This window comes from Tenrec ecaudatus, chromosome 7 (assembly GCF_050624435.1).
Source record: "Tenrec ecaudatus isolate mTenEca1 chromosome 7, mTenEca1.hap1, whole genome shotgun sequence".
In the NCBI taxonomy this organism is placed as follows: Eukaryota; Metazoa; Chordata; class Mammalia; order Afrosoricida; family Tenrecidae; genus Tenrec; species Tenrec ecaudatus.
In genome coordinates, this window is record NC_134536.1 from 55,269,812 (window position 1) to 55,290,727 (window position 20,916).

Consider the following 20,916-nt stretch of genomic DNA (forward strand, 5'->3'; position numbering starts at 1 on the left):
TGTTCACTAGGACCTCCAGTACAAGGTTGAAAAGAAGTGGAGAAAAGGGGCAATCTATTCTAGTCCCCTTTTTACAGCGGGATTGTTTTCGTCTTTTCTCCATTGACTATCACGGTGACTATTGCTTTTTATAAATGGCTTGTATCAACTTGAGGAATTTTCCTTCCATTCCTATCTTCTTGAGTAGCTTAATTAAGAATGGGTGTTGGATGTTATGAAAAGCTTTTCCTGAGCCTGTCAATATTATCATGTGAATCATCTCCTTTTTCTTGTCAATGTGGTGAATAATATTGATGGACTTTCAGGTGTTAAACCATCCCTGCATTCCTGGAATGAATCCCACCTAATCATGATGGATGATATGTTTTATATACTTTTTGTAGTCCGTTGGCCAATATCTTTAATTTTTTTATCTATGTTAATTACAGACTGAGTAATTCTCTGTCCATACGGGATTCTTGCCATGTTTGTGTTTTAAAGTTATACTGGGTTTGAAAAATCAGTTTGTGAGTTTGCCATCTTTTTCTATGCTCTGGAATAATTTGTGGAGTACCAATGTCAGCTCTTCTCTGAATGCTTCATAGAATTCTCCTGAGAAGCCATCCAGGAACTATTTTTGTGGGCAGTTTCTTGATAACCATATATATTCCTTCTTTTGCTATGGGTCTGTTGATATTCTTGACTGCGATATTGGATAATTAGGGAGGGGTTGTTTTTGCAAATGCTTGTCCATGTGTTCCAGGTGTTGAATTCATTAGAACACAGACTTTCATTGTACTTTGTGATTAGCCCTTTAATCTCAATGTCATCTGTTGTGGTTTCCCCAATTTCATCCCTCATTCTTGCAATTAATGTTTGCTCCTGCCTTTCCTTGGTTAGGATTGCCAGTGGTCTGTCAGTTCTGTTGATCCCCTCAAAGAATCAGTTCTTTTTGCTGTGTTCATCTTTTGCATTGTTTTCTTGTCTTCCTCTCTACACTGATTTTTATGTCTTTTCTTTTGCTATAAAGGGAGTTGTTCTGATGACTCTGTTCTAGTTGCTGTAAGTTTTCTGACAGCATATCATTCATAGGTCTCTCTTCTACTTTCATATATGCATTAATCACTATCAAACATCCTCTGATAACTGCTTTTGTTGTATCCCATAGGATTTGGTACGTTGTATTCTCATTCTCATTAGTTTCTTGAAGCTTCCTAATTTCCCCTCTAATCTGGGCCAGTACCTATTCATGTTGCAGAAGATTGTTATTTATCGTCCAGCTGTTTACCCTTGCTGTTTTTGTCCTTTTGTTGATCCCCAGCTTTATGGCATGATAGTCTGATAGGGACATATGAGTGATCTCTATGTGGGTGAATATAGTCAGGCTCATCTTAGGTTCCAGAAGGTGACCTGTTTTCAAAAAAGAGCCATTTTCACTTAACAATAATGTGAATATTTCTGCCTTTGGATATAGAGCTTTATAAATGTCTATCAGGTCCATTCACCGAAGTGTAGTGTTTATCTCTGTAGGATGCTTTCTGAGCTTTGTTCTCAGTGATGTATCTTTCTCTGACAGCAGTGTATTAACATCACCTGCTATGATTGTTGAGTATGTGATATCTTTTTTCATCTTTTTAATAGTTTGATGGATCACACCTGTCTCATTAGATGTAGATATATTTATTATGCTTCCTGGTTCTTGGTCTAATGATCCTTTGAGCATTATATAGTGCCCATACTTGTTTCTTATTTTTGTCTGCACATTGAGGTAAATTAGGATGGAGATTAACATTGAAACTGCTGCTTTTCAAAATATTTTCATTTGCCTGGTAAATTTTCAACCAGTTTTTATTCTTAGTCTAATTTTGTCTGCTAGCTTAAGATGTGTCTCTTGTACGTAATGGATTCATGGGTTGTGTTTTCTAAGGGAGTCTGCTAACTTTTGTCTTTTAATGGTCTGGTTCAGGTGATTGGCTTTTGAGTTATTGCTACCATCTGTGGATTCATTTCTGTGATATCGTACCTTTTGCTATGGGTGCTTTCCTATCTCCCTTCATATCTGTGCGCTGTGTTTATGTGGGGTTTGATTCTTGTGTTCTTTTCTCTCTGAGGCACTGTAATCTTGGTAATAGTTTTTAATGCATGGAGTTGGTCTATATGGCAGGCTCCGGTTAGTGCTTGGTGGATGTTGGTCTTCTGACCATTGTGAGTTGGCAAGCATTTTCCTGCAGGGTTGTGTTTCTTATGGCATATTCACTGAGTTTTACCTAGTCTGGGAAAACTTTTATGTCACCATCTGTCTTCATAGATACTTTGTCAGGGTAGAAGACTCTTGGATTGGCATTTTTATTTTCAGTTTTGGGAAGTTATTGCTCCACTCTCTCATCCTTTTCATGGTATCTGCTGATAAGGTATTAGCACATCATTACCTGAACACCATTGTATGTGACTGCATTTTTTTCTCTTGCTAATCTAAAAATTGTCTCCGTTTCCTTGAATATTTTAACTATTATGTGCCTTGGTTAATTCTTCCTGGGGTTTAGTATAATTGGTATCCTCCCTTCATCCTGTATGTGTGTCTGATTCTGAATTCATTTAGATGGGAAAGTTTGCTTCCCGGAATACCCTTGCTAATTTAGCTTTTGAATTCTTTGTTGTGTCTAGTTCTAGAAGCCCAATTATTCAAATATTATTTATCTTCATAGCATCTTTCATTGTTCTCAGGTTTTCTTCTTTCTCTTTGATTGCCTTGTATGAGTGTGTTTCCCATTCATTGAAATCGGCCTAATTGGCCTCAAGGTCACGTGTATGATTCTCTGCCTCTTCTAGTCTGCTGTTGAGGTCTTTTATTTAGTGTTTTGCTTTGTTACCTCATTCACTAGTTCTTGTACTTCCCTTTAGTGAAGTGGATTTCAACCTGTGGTTTGCGAGTCCTTTGGAGGTCGAATAACCCTGTCACAGGAGTTGCCCAATTCATAACAGTAGGAAAATTAGCGTTATGAAGTAGCAACAAAAATAATTTCATGGTTCAGGGGTGACCACAACATGAGGAACTGTATTAAGGAGTTGAGGCATTTGGAAGGCTGAGAAGCACTGCTTCAGTACATGGACTTCATCTCCTCTATCATTGTGTCCTTTCCCTGCATTACTTTCTCATATCCTGTATTACTCCAAGCAGTATTCTGAAGATTTCTTTTTGTTGCGGATGAATGTTTGATTCTTCTATGACCGCCATTATGTTTATAACTTCCTCCACTGTTATGTTTTGTTTTTCTTGTTGAGGCTGTTGTTTTGGAATAACTGGGCACCATGTTCTTGGGAGACCAAAGGGTACTGAGTTCTTTCTCTGTGTGACTTGTCAAAACGGTTTGGGTGTACTTGTGACCTACTATGGTGGTGCTTCATTCAGACTGCTGTGTAGGCAAAGTGCTAAAGCAATTCAGTGGCTGGGTACAGGCAGCAAGGGGGTGGCCTCTCAGGGTGTGCTGAGTCCAGCAAATGTAGGTTTGCCACTGGGCTTGTTCCAGGTGGGCGTGCAGCATGGAAACAAGCTTGTTCTGGACTGTCTGGCCACAATTTTCAGTGTTTAAACACTCTCTGTGGAGTCAAAAATTGAGAAAACCAGTTTTGGGCTTGGGCTGTGGCTTTAACACCTATCATTTCCTATTTTATTTTGTTATGTTAACCCCCTAGGTTGTGCTCTGGGTATTAGAGTTCAACCTGTCTTGCTAATATTATTTTAATAGGCCAGGACCAATTTTCTGTCAGCTTACATCCAAAGTTGCACAAAGGAACACAGCCTAGAACTGTAAGCATTTTAAAAAACGGTTTCTCAAAATGGGCTTATGGGGAGCCCTGATATCGGGGCTGGACTGAGCTTTCACCCATGGAAAGGGTACCAGAACACCTGGGTTGTTTTGGGGCGAACTTGATCTGAATTCTCCACAAGAAGCCCTCCTGTATCACTCAGGGCTTTCTCCTGCAGAATGTCATGGGTAAATTTCCCCAGGCTCTTCAATTGCTGTGAGTTAGTGGCTAATTATCTATCATGGTCTAGTTTCCACTCACAGAGAAAATGTTTTCAGTTTCCCTCCATTGAGTGTGATATTGACAGGTGAATTTTCATACTTGGTCTTTATGTTGAGGAGCTTTCCTTCTATTCCTCCTCATATTTTCTTGAATGTACTTATTAGAAATCGGTGTTGGATAGTGTCATGTGACCATGTGATTCTTATTCTATGTCTTGTTTAAGTGCTGAATTACATTGACTGTTTATTATACTTTCATTTATAGATAAATGCTGTAATAGTTATTTTATTTTTTTAATCTCACAATTGTTAAAAACTATAACTTGTCTTATCATCTTTGGTTTTTCATTCATTGGAAAGATTTTAGTATTCCATACTATAACGGAATCTTGAAAGAGAATATCCTTTTTTGCTGTAAGCCTTTTCCATGCAATAATAATGCAAGATAACAAATTTCACAACAAGTACATTGCAATTTTTAAGAGATGTTTCATAGGTACGTAATTAAAAGAGGAGACAAAATAAGATCAACATAAAACTCAGTTTTTGGCTCAGGCTCAGTGTTTGACACATGCAAGGTTATGGAGTGAGAGTTGCTGCTGACAAAGGTTCTGGAGCTGACTCAGACAAGTTGTGGTTCTCCACTGAGTGTCTCAGCAGGATTTATTTACTATATTTACAGGATTTATTTATATATCTACACATGGAAACTTAGATGTGTGATGCAGTGAAACTTAGAGATGCCAACATATTTCTTAGCTGGAGACATTTTCTGCCTATTATTGCTTCCAGACGCTCCTTTCATAGATCATTAGCACCTAGTGTTGGATGAAGCTAGGAGTTCATACTTGTGCTTGCTTCAGCAGCACATATACTAAAATTGGAATGATTCAGAGATTAGCATCACACCTGTGCAAGGATGACATGCAAACTTTGAAATGTTCCATATAGTACAACTTAAAGAAAGCAGGGATTGCAATCCTAAACTCTGACAAAATTGACCTCGAGGTGTGTGGTTGTTACATAATCTGGTGTCAACTTATGGAGGGGTGGAGTCTAGCCTGTCAATCAGGTTGCACCCTGAGAACCTCATTTGGAAACACTAAGGAGATATATAGCTCACTGGAGGTGAGACACTCACACATTCCTTACTAGACATTCCTGTTGACAAGACACATGGAGCTATACTATTACCCTGAAGGTGAAGGAGCCATGTGGGACCCCTGCCGGTGCTGTGATATTACCACTGCCACTGGATCCACAATAATTTCCATCCACTGGCCTGTGATCTTCCTGCATTCAGCATCATTGCACATGTTGAGTGAGTCTGAAGAAAAATTTATAGATTGATATCACTCATATAGGCTAATATCAGACTTATTAACTTGATCTGGACTGGACTGGGATGATTTCTCAATATTCAATTGCTCTTTTATATAAAACCTTTTCTTATAATTATATGAGTGTCTATGGATTTGTTCCACTAATTAAAACGGACTAAAACAAGGTGAAAACTATCAGAAGAGATAAGAATGGGCATGATATGATTTTCAAATGAACTGTAGACCAGTAACCAGTAAGCATAATTAATATAAATGTGCCTAATGAGAGACACACAATATTCTTAAAACTATAAAAAAAAGAAATCACGGACTCAACAATCACAGTAGGTAGTGTTAATACACCGCTATCAGAGAAAGATACATCACTGGGAAAGGAGCTCAGCAAGGAGGCTACAGCACTCAACACTGCAATTAGACAACTGGATCTGATAGACATTTATAGAGGTCTCCATTCAAATTTTTTTAATTCACATTATTTTCAAGTGAAAATGGCTCATGTTTGAAAATAGACCACCTTCTGGAATCCAAATAATGTCTGAGTAAATTCAAACATGTAGAGCTCATTCACACATCCTCCTCACATCACCACACCAAAATGCTGGGGATCAAGAAAGGAACAACAAGAAAACAAGGGCAAACAACTGGAGGATGAGTAAAAATCTACTGAGACATGAATGGGCATTGGCCCAGATTAGAAGGGAGCTTAGGAAGTTTCTAGAAACTAATAAGAATGAGAATAAAATGTGCCAGAATCTATTGGACACAGCAAAAGCATTTATCAGAGGAAATTTGATAGATTAATGCCTATATGAAAAGGGAAGAGAGACTTATGACTGGTATGATGTCACAAAACCTCCAGCAAGGAGAACAGAGTCAATAGAACAACCCCAATGGCAAAAGAAAAGAAGCAATAAAAACTGGGCCACGTCAAATGAGTGGGAAGATAAGAGAACAATTCAAATAATCAACGCAGCCAAAAGCTGGTTCTTTGAAAAGATCAACAGAATCCACAGCCAAGCCTAACCAAGGAAAGGAAAGAGCAAACATCAATAGCCAGAATGACTGATGAAACCAGGAAAATGACACCTATCCCAATTCATATACCAAAAGATCTTTAGTTTTATTTATTTATTTTCTAAACGTTTTTCAAAGAATTGGAAAAACTGACCATCACTTTTATTTTTTAAATTTCTTTTTAAAATCATTTTATTGGGGGCTCATACAATTCTTATCACAATTCATATATACATCCATTATGTCAAGAACATATATACATTGTTGCCTTGATCATTCTCAAAACATTTGCCTTCTACTTGAGACCTTAATATCTGTTGCTCATTTCCCCCCTCCCTCCCCAATCCCCACTACCTCCGGAACCCTTCATCATTCATAAATTATTATTATTTTGTCATATATTACATTGTCTGACGTCTATCCCCCCCCACCACCACCACCTTCTTCTCTGCTGTCCCTGCCCCAGGGAAGAGGCTATACGCAGATTCTTGTAATCAGTTCCCCCTTTCTACTCCACCTTCACTCCACCCTCCAGGCATCGCCACTCTCACCACTGGTCCTGAAGGAGTCATCTGGCCTGGATTCCCTTTGTTTTCAGTTGCTATCTGTGCCTATGTACATCCTCTGGTCTAGCCAGATTTGTAAGGTAAAATTAGCATCATGATAATGGGGGGAGGAAATATTTAAGAACTAGAGGAAAGTTATATATTTCATCATTGCTACCCTGCACCCTGACTGGCTCATCTCCTTCCACGACCCTTCAGTAAGGGTTGTCTGGTTGGCTACCATTGGGCTTTGAGTCTCCACTCTGCACTCACCCATATTTTCAATGATATGATATTTTGTTCCTTGAAGCTTGATACCTAATCCCTTCGACAACTCATGGTCACACAGCTAGTATGATTTTTTCATGATTGTTTCTTCTGAGCTAGATGGCCACCTGTTTATCATCGAGCCTTTAAGACCCCAGACGCTATACCTTTTGATAGCTGGGCACCGTCAGATTTCTTCACCACCTATGCTTATGCACTCATTTTTCTTCAGCAATCGTGTCGGGAAGGTGTACATCCTGGAATGCCAATTTAATAGAACAAAGTGTTCTTGCATTGAGTAAGTGGTTGAGTGGAGGCCTAATGTCCATCTGCTGCCTTAGTACTAATCCTATAAATATATCCACATAGATCTGTATCCCTACACGCATATAAATATTTTTATATATGTACATTCCTGTCTTTGGACCTCTATAAATACCCTTTGTCACCTAGTTCTTTCCTCTATTTCCTTTTACTTTCCGCTTGTCCCACTATCATGCTCAGCCTTCATTTGGGTTTCAGTAATTTCTCTAGATTACCTTGCCCTTGCTGAATCCCTAACAGGCCACTCACACCTTCCTTGCTACTGATTTTGGATCACTTATGGCTCCCCTGTCCCTGGGTTGGTTAGCACCACCTCCTTGCCCCCTCCTCCCCCTTTCCCATGTCCCCGCGGAACCATGGGCTCAATGGTTTTCTCCTCCAGACTATCCATTCAGGCTATCTTATCTACATAGCTCTATAGAGATAATAATATGCACCAAAAATCAAGTCATTGCAAGATAGGCAATGAGTGAGAACACATCCATGACAACAAAAAAGGAAACCAATTATCCGTAGAAAATAAATTAATTATACTTACCTGGCAGGGGAGATACCATGATCATGAAGGTGGTTTTCCCAGGGCGAGGCTCACCCATTGTACTCCGGGTGTGCTGACCCCTGCGATTTCCCCAAATGTGGGAAACTCGACTGCGTAATTTGTGGTAGTGGGGGACTGCGTTCGCTCTATCCCCTGATTAAAAAAATAAGAAAATAAATTAATTAAAAGAAAAACTTTTCAAAAGAAAGAAAAACCTGTAAATAGATCAAGGTCTGATTTTTTATTTCTAGGCGTGCCCTTCAGTCAGGTCCAAAGGGGTACCATGCTTTGACCCCAAAGTCTGTCCTTTGTACTCCCTCAGGGGTTCCCTTCTCTGCTCCCGCGGTTGCTCTATTGCATGTTTTTAGTGGTTTGCCTCAGCCACAGGGTCAGCCTGTTCCAGTCCTTGTCCTGAGTCTCCAGTGTTGTACCCCTTAGGGCCCTGAGCCATCAAGGGACAGTGTGTCTCGTAGTGGTATCAGCGATATTGTCCACTCTGTCCATTGGCTGTTCAGAGTGGGGATAACATCTGTCAGGCCTGATGGGCCAGTATGTGCTCCACTGTCTTCTTTCCCCTTTCTTGCTCCCATTTGCTCTGATCAAACATGCCCCTCTCCCCTAGCTGCAGCTTCAGTGCTGTCCTCTCAAGTAAATTGTTCTGTGGTGGAGGGACAGATGTCCACGTAGCTGGTATGGAGGCCGATCCCTCAGGCCCCTCCACTGGCTCCCCACTTCTGGATGACACACTGCATTCTTCTGGCGCTGGCTTAATAGATGGTCCCTCTTTCCCTGTGGAAACACAAACAATACTCTCCCCTTGGGTAGTTCAGTGCCCTATTCCCCCATCAGACATCTTTCTTTTTCCTTTCCCCCATTCATCCCTTCACCCCCATTTTAGTTGGCTACCATATGTACCCCTGGATTTTGTCTGGCCCCTGCCATACTACCTGGACCTCACCCATGGAGTGTTTATATACAGTAGTTTTTTTTCTCTGTGTCCCTTTTGCATTTCCTTTCTGTTCTCTCTTATATATATATACACACACACACACATATATATACATATATATATATAAACTTACCTCAGCGGACTCATGTTATTCTTGTGTTTTTGTGCTTGGCTCACGTCAATATAATTTCCTCCAGTTCTTCCCATGCGTCGATAACCTTAATGTGTTCATCACTGTTTTTTTAGCGATGCGTATTACTCCATTTTATGTATGTACCACAGTGTGTTAATGCATTTGTCTGTTGATGTTAATTTGGGTTGTTTCTTACTCTTCGCGATTGTTAACTTTGCCACAATGAACATTGGAGCACAGATGTCTGCCCGTAGTTTGCTTCTTACCTCTTCTGGGTATATGCCCAGTAGAGGGATTGCTGGCTCATATGGTAACTCAATTTCTATCTGTTTGAGAAATCGCCAAATCAATTTCCATAGTGGCTGTACATACCTACAGGTCCACCAGCAGTGGATGAGAGTTCCTATCTCACCACAGCCCCTCCAACACTTGTTGCTTTCTGGTTTTTTGAATTTGGCTATCTTTGAGGATGTTAGGTGATATCTCATAGTTGTTTTGATTTGCATTTCTCTTATGGCTAATGATTGGGAACATTTTCTCATGTTTATTGGTCATTCTGATTTCAGATTCTGTGAAACTTCTGTTCAGGTCCATTGTCCACCACCTCAGTGAGCAATTTGTTTTTCGCTTATTGCAAGCATGCAAAATATTGTAGATTTTAGTAATAAGGCCTTTGTCTGATGTGTCATTGCTAAAGATGTTTTGCCTGTCAGCGGACTCTCTTATTACTCTCTTGGTGAATTCTTTCGATGTAAAAGGTGTCTTATCTTCAGTATATCCCACTTGTCTATTTGTGACTCCTCTTATTTGTATCCTTCACTATTTCTTATAGCCTGTGCATTCCCTATGCCAAGATTCTCAGATGTGTTCCAATTCCTTTATTAATGGCCCTAATTGTTTGGGGTTTTATCTCAAGGTCTGTGATCCATCTTGAGTTTATTCTTGTGCATGGAAGGAGGTAAGGTGCTTGTTTCATTTTTCTGCAGGTAGATATCCATTTTTTCCAGCGCCATGTATGTATTGAAGATGGCATCTGCTTTCCATTTAATAATTTTGGACCCTTATCAAAGATCAGTTGCCTGTATGCTGATGTTTTTATTTCTGGGTCTTCAGCTCTTTTCCTTTGATCTGAATATGTGTCATTATGCCAGTACCACACTGTTTTGACTACTGTGGCTGTGTACTTAGTACATGCTAAAATAAGGTAGAGCAAGCCCTCCCACTTTGTCTTTCTTCTTGAGGAGTTCTCTGCTAATTCTGGGCTTCATCCCTCTCCATATGAAGTTGGTAATCTGTTTTTTTCCGCTTCTTTGAAGAAGAATGGTGGTATTTGTTTTGGGATAGCACTGAACTTTCATAGTGCCTCAGGCAGAACTGACGTCTTCACTATATTCAGTCTGCCAACCCAAGAGCATTGGATATTCTTCCATTTGTTGAGATCACTATGATTTCTTGAAGTAGTGTTTTATAATTTTCCTAATACAAATATTTCGTTTTTTTAGTCAGGTATATCCCTAGGTATTTCAATTTGTGCTTGGCAATTGTAAAGGGGACTACCTTTTTAATCGTCTCTTCTGTGGTCCTGTCTAATGTGTAGAACAGTCCAATAGACTTCTGTTTCTTGATTTTGTATCCTGCCACTCTATCATATTCCTCCATTGCTTCCAACACTCCGCTTGTGGAGTTTAAGGAATCTTCAATATATAGAATCATATCATCTGTGAATAATGATAATTTCACCTCTTCCTTCCCCAGTTATATGCCTTTAATATATTTCTTTTGTCATGTTGTTAGCTAGGACCTCCAGTACGATATTAAATAGGAGTGGGGACAAGGGGCATCCGTGTCTCGTCCCTTTTTAGTGGAATTGTTTTCATCTTTTCTCCATTAACTACATTAGCTGTTGGTTTTTCATATATGGCTTATATAATATTGAGGAATTTTCCTTCTATTCCTATCGTCTTAAGTGTCTTAAGCAGGAATGCATGTTGGATGTTGTCGAATGCTTTTTCTGCATCTATTGATAATATCATGTGGTTCCTATCATTTTTCCTGACAATGCGATCAATAATGCTGATGATGTTTCATATGTTGAACCAACCCTGCATCCCTAGTATGAATCCCACTTGGTCGTGGTGAATTATTTTTTTAATGTGCTTTTGTATTCTATTGGCCAGTATTTTGTTAAGGATTTTTGCATTGATGTTCATTAGGGATATTGGTCTATAGTTCTCAATTCTTGTGGCATCTCTGCCGCTTTAGGTATCAAAGTTATACTAGCTTCATAGAAAGAGTTTGGAATTTTTCCATCTTTTTCTATGTTCTGGAAGAGATTGTACAGGATTGGTATCAGTTCTTCCCTGAATGCTTGGTAGAATTCTCCTGTGAAGCCATCTGGCCCAGGGGATTTTTTGTTGGTAATCCCATGATTACCTAGTCTATTTCTTCCTTTGCCTTGGGTCTGTTGAGATTGTTAACATCCATCTGGGATAGTCTATGGAGGGATTGTGTTTCCAAATATTTGTCTATGTCTTCCAAATTATTGAATTTGTTAGAATATAAACCTTCAGAATACTGTGTTATCATTTTTATTTCATTAGGTTCCGTTTTAATGTCCCCTGTTTCATTCCTCATCCTTGCAAATGTCGTTTGTTACTTCCTTTCTTTGGTTAGGTTTGCCAGAGGTCTATCAATTTTGTTAATTCTTTCAAAGAACCAACTTTTAGCGACATTAATTTTTTCCATCGTTTTCTTGCTTTCCCTCTCTTCTTTCTCTGCTCTGATTTTTATGATATCTATTCTCTTGCTATTAGTAGGGCTGTTCTGTTGACTCTTCTCTAATTGGTGTAAGTTTTGTGTCAGCATATCATCCACAAGTGTCTCTTCTTTTTTAATGTGTGCATTTATTGCTATCAGCTTTCCTCTGATAAATGCCTTTGCTATGTCCCACAGCTTTTAGTATGTCATATTTTCGTTCTCATTGGTTTCTAGAAACTTCATTATTTCACCTCTGATCTGGGTGAATACCCACTCCTCTTGCAATAGGATATTGTTCATGCTTCAATTGTTTACCCTTGTTTTCTTCACTATCCTTCTGTTAATTTCCAGCTTTAGGTGCAATGATCGGAGAGAGATGTCTGTATAACCACTATGTGCTTGAATTTACTCAAGTTCGACTTGTGTCCCAGCAGGTGGTCTATTTTTGAATATGTGCCACGTGGGCTGAAAAGAATGTGAATGTTTGTTTGTTTTTTTCCATTTGGGTGGAAAGCTCTGAAAATATCTATCAAGTCAAATTGTCCAATTTTGCTATTTTTATCTGTTGCCTCCTTGTTGAGTTTCTTTCACAATGATCTGCCGTTATCAGAGAGTGGTGTATTGAAATCATCAAGTATAATTGTTGAGTCTCTAATCTCTTTTTTTCATCTTTTAGAGTGTCTGATTTACGATTTTCACAGGTCTCTTATTAGGTGCATATATGTTTATTATGCTCACTGGTTTTTGGTCTATTGTTCCCATGAGCTTTATATAGTGCCCCTCCTTGTCTCTTGTTATGGCCTGTATCTTGAGGTCCATTTGGTCAGATACTACGATTGCTACCCCTGCTTCGTTGCATTACCATTTGCTTGGTATATTTTTCTCCAGCCTTTGATTCTCAACCTGTTTTTTTTTTTCTGTAAGCTTGAGATGAGTCTCCTGCAGGCAGCATATCGATGGGTTATGTTTCCTGAGCCAGTCTGTTAGCCTCTACCTTTTAACGTCTGAGTTCAGGTCATTGACATTCAGTGTTGTTATATCTATCTGTGGACTTTGTGATGTCATATTGTACCTTTTGTGATGGATATTTTTCTATCTACCTATCGTATCCACTTGTTTAGTGTGAGTGGCTTATGTTTGCCTTCCTTCAACTATTGATCTGATGCTCTCTTGGGGTCTGTTTCCTCTTTCTCGCCCTCTGGGTGGAGTTGTTCTATGTGATGGTCTCTCGGTAGTCCTTGGTCAGTGTTGATCTTCTGCTCATACTGGATCAGCAAGGATTTTTTGTAGGGCTGAGTTTCTCTGTATGTATTCTTTGAGGGTGTCCTTGTCTGGGAAGATTCTTACTTCTCCATTTGTCTTAATAGATAATTTTGCTGGGTAAAGTATTCTTGGGTTTGCGTTGTTTTCCTTCAATATTTGGAATATGTTCCCACTCTTCTTCATCGTTTCCACTGATAGATCTGAATATACTCTTATTGGGTACATTTATTTGTGACTCATTGCTTTTCCCTAGCTGCTTTTATGATTTCCTTTTCCTCATAGTTAGATAGATTTACAATTGTGTCTTTTGGTGACTTCTTCTTGGGATTTAGTCTGGCTGGTATTCTTTCAGCCTTCTGTATGGTTGTTGATTTTCATTTATTAACCTTGGGAAGATTTCCTCTAAGAATCTTTTGCATTTTTTGCTTTTGACTTCTTTGCTGTGTTTTGTTCCGGTAGTCCAATTATTCTAATGTTTTTTTTCATAGCATCTGACATGGCTCTCAAGTTTCCCTCAGTTTCTTTTTTTAAATTTATTTTATTAGGTGCTCATACAACTCTTATCACAATCCATACATATACATACATCAATTGTATAAAGCACATCCGTACATTCTTTGCCCTAATCATTTTCAAAGCAGTTTTCTTCAGTTTCTTTGATTGTCTTATTTGACTGCTTTTCCCATTTGCTGAGCTATGCTTGGTTGTCTACTAGGTCACAGGTGTGATTCTCTGCCTCCTCAAGCTTATTAGCAAGGTCTGTCAATTTGTCAGTGGATTTTGTTATTTCATCCCTTAACTCTTGTATTTCCCTTTGGTGCATTTCCTTTATCTCCTGTATCATTTCATCTTTTTTTCTGAATTGCTTCCCTCATATCCTCTTTGACTTTAAGCATCATTTTGAAAATTTATTTTTGTGGCAGGTCAATATCTGCTTCTTCTATGCACATCGTTATGTTCATGGCTTCTTCTGTCATTGTTTTCTTTTTTCCTGCTTTTTCATTGAAGCTGTTAGAACTGGTTGTTGTTTATGTGTTGTTTTGGAGGAGCCTGGAGCCATCTTCCTGATTTGAAGATCCCTGGGCTCTCTCTTGGGGGATTTGTATGAGTACTTCTACGAACTACCTGACAGTAGCTGTTTTGGGGGTTCAGGCTATTCTTATATCTTCCTGTGGTTTCACTCTTATCCTACCCATCCCGAAAGAGAGAAAATAAAACTCCTACATAAACCTGTTTTCTTTTCATTTTGTCTATATTGTTGTTTTGCCTACCTACATAAGATAGGCATGGGAGGCAAGCCTGAGGAGAAAACAATAGAACCAATACTTCTAGAGGGACTTGGAAGCAGGAAAGGTGGGCAAAAGAGGAGGTGAGCAAACCATGCCACAGACACGGGAACAATTAGGGAAATAAAAGCAACAATGAGGAGGATGTAGACATCCCGGTGGTGTTGGCACAACAGAAATCTAGCTGAGAAGAATTACTATGAGGCAGAAGAAGGGCGAGCATGATGGTAGGTCAGGAGGAAGGTAAAAGGAAACAGAGGAAAGATCTAAGAATCAAAGCTATAGAGATATAAACAAATGTTTAATTTATTAAAATAGAGACATTGGCCTATGTACATTTATATGGATGACAATACATTGAGGAAGTGGGCAGACTTTGGGTCTCTGCTTAAATGCAAGAACACTTTGTTCTAACAATCTGGCAATCTGTGATGTTCACCCTGCCCACACAATCACTCAAGACAAAATGAGTGCATAAGTAAATGTACTGAAGAAAGCTGATTGTGTCTGGGTATTGAAAGATATAGCGTCTGGGGTCTTAAAAGCTTGAAGTTTAACAAGCAGTCACTTAGCAGAGAAGCAACAAGCTAACATGGAAGAAGCACACTAGCCGGTGCAATCATGAGATGTCAAACGAATTAGGTAACAGGCATCAGAAGATTCAAAAGAAACAAACAGTAAAAAACAAACAAACAAAAAAAAAAACCACATCATTGAGAATGAGAAGCATCAGAGCAGAGACCCCAAACTCGTTTGTAGACAATGGGACATCCCCTCACAGAAAGATCACATGGAAGGGATGAGTCAACCAGGGCCCAATGTGAAACGCACAATATTCCTCTGGTTCACTGAGTTTTCCTCACCACCCCCCATCTATGAGTAACCCAATCCTGCTTTTCTCTTCCTGCTAGACCAGAACATGTACAGTGGTACAGTTAAGAGTTTACAACACATGGAATCCAGGATGATGCAGGATAACAGGATGATGCAGGGCAGGTGGGAAAAGGGAGGAAGGGGGGGAACCAATCACAATGATAGACACATAACTACCAGCCCCACACCATGCCATCCATCCCCCCCTCCGCACTCCCAGCAGAAGGAACAAAATAAACTGTAGGGGAAGGGAGACAGCAGTTGGTGTAAGACATGAAAATAATAATAATTTATAATATATCAAGGGGTCAATAGGGTTGGGATTGAGACAGGAGTGACTAAAGAGGAGTTAATACCAAGGGCTCTAATAAAAAGTAAAATTTTAGAAAATGATGATGGCACCATATGTACAAATATGCTGACACAATTGATGTATGGAATGCTAGAAGAGCTGTAACAGCCCCCCAAAGAAGATCTTTATAAAAATTGCATACCTGATCATTTGATCTCCCTTTTGACCCATTTAAAATATGTTTTCATTTTTAATATTCTCTGCTTTCTTTTTGATTGAGGTGTTTCTCTGTTTTCCTTTGATATTGTTATAAGCTTTATTTTATAAAGATTTTTCTGTGTATAAAATCCAGAAGATGTAAATTTATAGAAATAGTACCTACATTAGTGGTTCCTTTGGGGTTTGGCAAGGGAGGTTGGGGGAAATGGGGAGCTAATAATAATGAGTACATGAATGAAGAAAATATTCTGAAATTGATTGTGATGATTGTACAACTCTTCCTGATGCAATTGAACTATTGAGTTGCATGGGTTGTGAATTATATGCCAATAAAACTGATAATAAAAATGAAAAAAATTCTATACCATTGGTTAAATAAATGACACCATCAGTAGAATTACCTTAGGCCTCAGAGGTATGATTTATAATGTTCTCCAACATAACATGATGATGATGTCTCTAAAGGGAACCAGAGACCTATATTAACTACAGATACATGAGTGAATTTGTGTCCTAGGACTTAGTTCTTGTCCAGACATAATATGTTCTTATGACATGGACTTACTTGATGTGTGTCCTCATGAAGAAAACTCTGAAAACACGGGTGCTATAACAAAGTGCACTGGGGGAAAAGATGGTTCGTGGCCATTGGAAAGAATAGTCTCTGGAGTCTTAAAGACTTGTCTTCAAACAAGCAGCCATCTAAATGAGATGTCAACTAAGTCCACACAGAAGAAGCACACAAGCCTGTGTGATCCAAGGATTCTCCATAACATCAAAATCTGGAGGTGGAAATGATATCAGAGCTTAAATTCTGAAGAGAAGGCTACGGATGACAGGGAAAGGCCCACGTCCATTTGCATAGTCCCCATATGGATTGAGCCTCCAGTGACCCCTCTCTGCCCATCAGGCAGGGCTGTGAATAGCCTTGGTACTGGACAGGGAGCATTGTGGAGTGAATATGGCAGATGCAGTTAGGTTACCATGCAATACCTCATCATTTGATTTCCCTTTGGACCCATTCTAACGTTGTTTTAGTTTGTAAATGTTTCTGATTTCTGTTTAATTGAAGTGATCCTGTTTTGTTTGGTCATTGTTGTTGGGGTTTTATTTGATTATTTCCTTTTATTTTATATGACTTTGTGTAAATTAAATTCATGATAGGAAGAGCTATAGAGACAGTAACTAGATTGATAATTCAATAGGGGCATAAAAGGGGAGGATGGGGAAAATGAAGAGCTAATAATGAGTATGACTATAATATGTTCTGAAATTTATTGTGGTGATTTTTGGACAAATCTTTAGTATGATTGGGCAAAAATTGTATTATATGTGAAATATAAAAAAATTTAAATACCCAGATTTCAGAAATACCAGACAAAATTTTAAAGCAACTCATAAGATATTTCAAAGAACTATAGTAAACAATGTTTAAAGAACTAAGGGAAAGAGTAAAGACAGAAGTTACCCAATAGATTCATTAAGAGATAATAGTTATACAAAACATCCGGTAAAAATCAGGAGTTGAGAATTACAAGAATTGAAATTACAATGTTACTAAAAGGCAGCAAGACAAAGCTCAGCTACAAGAAACTAATACCTGAAAAATAGAGGAATAGTGATGCCTCGGTAAGAAAAAGAAAGGAAAATGGATAAATAGAAGCAACCGGGTCCTCGGTGAACTCTGAGACACCATCTAGCACACCAACATCCAGGCAGTCCCCAGATTACAAGTGAGCTCGTTCTCATTCAGTAAGTTAAAGCTGTACTTCAGTCAGAAGATGTAAGTATGGTTTGTGACTAAATTAGTTTTTTTAAAAAAAGCTTGTCTTTGTCTTACTCTTATTTTTTATGTGCTGACAAATGGATTCTGACTCATAGGGACCTTATATCCAACAGAACAAAACACTGCTCAGTCCGGTTCTTTCCTCTAGTTCTTTAATGCTTCCTCCCTCCCACTATCCTGACCCTAATTCTACCTTACAACTCTGGCTAGACCAGAGCATGTACATGGGTACAGATAAGAACTGGAAACACAGGAATACAGGACAGTAGCCATACCAGGAGGGTAAGGGTAAGGTGGGGGCAGAAAGGAGGAACTGATCACAATGACCTTTCTATAACTCCCTCCCCAGATAGGTAGCTCACGCCTGGAGCTCGAGGAGATCTGTGAGCAGGGAGATTTGGGGGCGGAGTAGGCGTATCAAATCTGCCTGTGAGAGTCCCAAGACCACTCAGAGCATCTCTCTGAATCAGTGGTGATCGCCAGGGCTCCGCAGATGCTAGTGGTCTTGGTGCAGCGCTTAGGGCACCCGCTCTGCGGGGACAGGCGCCATAGGGTAGCCAGGGGCACAGTGGAGGCTGCGCCTGCATTGGTGCTCTCAGCAAAACTGCCAGTCAGTAACCCAGCCCGCCTAAACTTGTTCTGGGTCCGTGTGCGCGCCATAATACCCAACCCCCTGCAGATTCGAGACCCATCCGGGAACCACTCGAGGTCCAGCGCGCCAGACCCTGCCCCCTTCTCCCCGGAGGCACATGCCGCTGCCACAGACAGGTGGAAGGGTTCCCTGCTGCCTTTCAGTTCTGCGGGAACCGCCAATCAGAGCTGCCACATGCTCAGCGGTCTCAGCCCAGAGGTGCCAGCCCATTGTGCTGGTCCTTGCAGATCCGCCAACCAGCCCCTCCCTGGGCCTTCCCGACCCCCACCCCTCGCCCCATACACGCGCACACCTTTGCGCGGGGACACACAGACATGCAGAGATTCCCATCCTGTCACACCGCTTGAGGCCTGCCAGGCAGAGGACCCAAGTCTGGCAGAGGTTTTTGCAGCTGTGGCATAGGAACCCAAGCCATTGGGGATTGCTCACTGCATTCGCCATTCTCCCTGCTCACTCTGTCCCACCCTTTGGGCTCCAAGCAGTGCATCTTCACACCAGTCACGGCCCCCTCCCACCTGCCTACCTGAGGGAAGTGCCCCTAACCAGAAATAGAGCACCCAACACCCTCCCCATCCCCTAAAAACACTCCCCTGCACTGGGGCCAATACATTCTGTCAGACCGCAGCGTGCACAGCTGCAAACAGCCCATAAGTGGACCTAAAGGTGACTGCGGAACAAACCATAGGCCAAGGTGTGAGGGAATCCCCAGTAGAACAAAGGTGAAACACAACCCCGCAAGACAGTGGGCTAAAAGCAACCAGCTGAAACACCAACACCAGCTTTCCAAAGAGAGAGACCAGGGCTCTGAGACACCCAGAAAAATGGCACCAATTTCCAACAAATCAAACAAAAACAACAAGCTGCTTCCACAGTTTCAACAAGAAAAGAGAAACAAAATCCAATGCCAGAGGAAAACCTGGGCCCACAGCAGTCATAGAAAAGGCAGAGGTTGACCTCCCACAGAAAGATCTTCAGAATGCTGCTTGGAGACATAGAGGACATGAGAGAAGCATTACAGAAAAAGGATGAAATGATAGAGCAATTAAAAGCTCTGCACCAAAGGGAATTACAGGCGTTACAGGGTGAGATAACAAAATCTAATAGCAAGCTCGTGGACATCGCCTGGAGAATGGAGGAGGCAGAGAACCGCACCAGTGACCTAGAGGATTCGCAAGCAGAAATTAATAAATGTGAGAAAAAGTCTAACAAGTCCATCAGAGAAGCTGAGGAAAATCTCAGAGCTATGTCTGACACTATGAGAAGGAGCAACATTAGAATTATCTATCTGCCGGAGGAATACACATCAAGGAAACCAGCATGCAAAATAGTGATGGAATGCTTGGAGGAAAACTTCTCTAACTGAATGAATGAAAACCAGGCAAATATCCAGGAGGCTGAAAGAACCCCAGCAAGTTAAAAAACCAAGAGGCCTCGATGAGTGAATACAATAGATAATACACGGTAAGATCAAGGATGCAGGATGACACCCTTGAGGGGGAACAGGGTGTACAGTGGTGTATATATCAGGATGCCAGCAGCCAAACAGATAACCCATCACCACTACCACGGCTCCATCTATCAGACTCTCACTCATTATCACTGAGTGGATGCTGACTCATTGCAACCAGATAGGACAGGGTAGAACTGTCTCTATGAGTTTCCAAAACCATAACTCTACACTGGAGTAGATAGCCCTGTCTTGTGGTTTTGAACTGCTGATCTTGTGGTTAGCTACCCATCTGGTAACCACTACGACACCAGGGCTCCATTTATCCGGATAATGAATTCCAGTCAAATAAAAGTAGGCCTTGGAGGTGATAGGCGGGTGAAGATAAATTAAGTTCTGGACATATTTCAACTTAATCTGAGGACACTGGGTGAGGGGGAGCGTGCGCACACACACACACACACACACACACACACACACACAGAGCCACTGAGTAATGCGGTAAGACAGAGTAGAACTACCTGCAGGGTTTCCCAGGCTGTCAATCTTGATAGAAGTAGATCGTCAGGTCTGACTTGGCACAGCCAAGTGCAAACCATCACCCTTGTGGTCAGCAGCTGAGTTGTTTTCACCACTCCACTACCAGGATGGGGAGGAAGGAGTCAAGTTAACTAATACTGAGTCTTGACTTGTCCTCTACAACAAGAAAGCTCTAGTCCAAGTAAGTTTCCAACCTAGTAAAGAAGCTGCCAATGAGCTTTAGGACATCCTTGAAACTCCCTAAATTATATGTAAATTCTGTGGAGAAGTATATATGTACATGCATCTTACTCAACATGGTTTGTTTGTTCCACCATGTACAGTAGTTACATAACCTGGTACCGTAACCACCTCATACACATTGTCTTTGCTGACCAGCCCTGATCTGTGTCACCAAAATGCCAGCCGGCACATAACTGGGGCTCTATGCCCTTTGTAAAGTAGGTGCCCCTTAGAGCATGCCCTCAAGGAGGGAGTTCAGGCTGCTTCCTAAGGAAAAGGATAGAGGTTATTATTTCAAGTGTTACAGCCCTTTCACTTAGCATCTTGTATGACATCATCCTGCTGAAGACCAGAAGACAAGTTGGAGCTTGAGAAGTAGATTGCTGTTTGATTGTTTCCCAACTTGCAAAAACAACATAATAAAAAAAATTAAAATGTCAAAAAAAAAGAACCCCAGCA

General features: G+C 40.4%; 2 non-coding genes across 2 annotated transcripts; both read left to right on the forward strand.

Moving 5' to 3' along the window:
* The first annotated feature begins 4,857 nt into the window (after positions 1–4,857).
* LOC142453950 (U6 spliceosomal RNA) lies at positions 4,858–4,960 on the forward strand. The gene has a single exon (XR_012785501.1). It is a non-coding gene; the product is annotated as a U6 spliceosomal RNA (small nuclear RNA).
* Positions 4,961–8,030: 3,070 nt separating this feature from the next.
* LOC142454104 (U1 spliceosomal RNA) lies at positions 8,031–8,194 on the forward strand. Its single transcript, XR_012785630.1, has one exon. It is a non-coding gene; the product is annotated as a U1 spliceosomal RNA (small nuclear RNA).
* Positions 8,195–20,916: the final 12,722 nt, after the last annotated feature.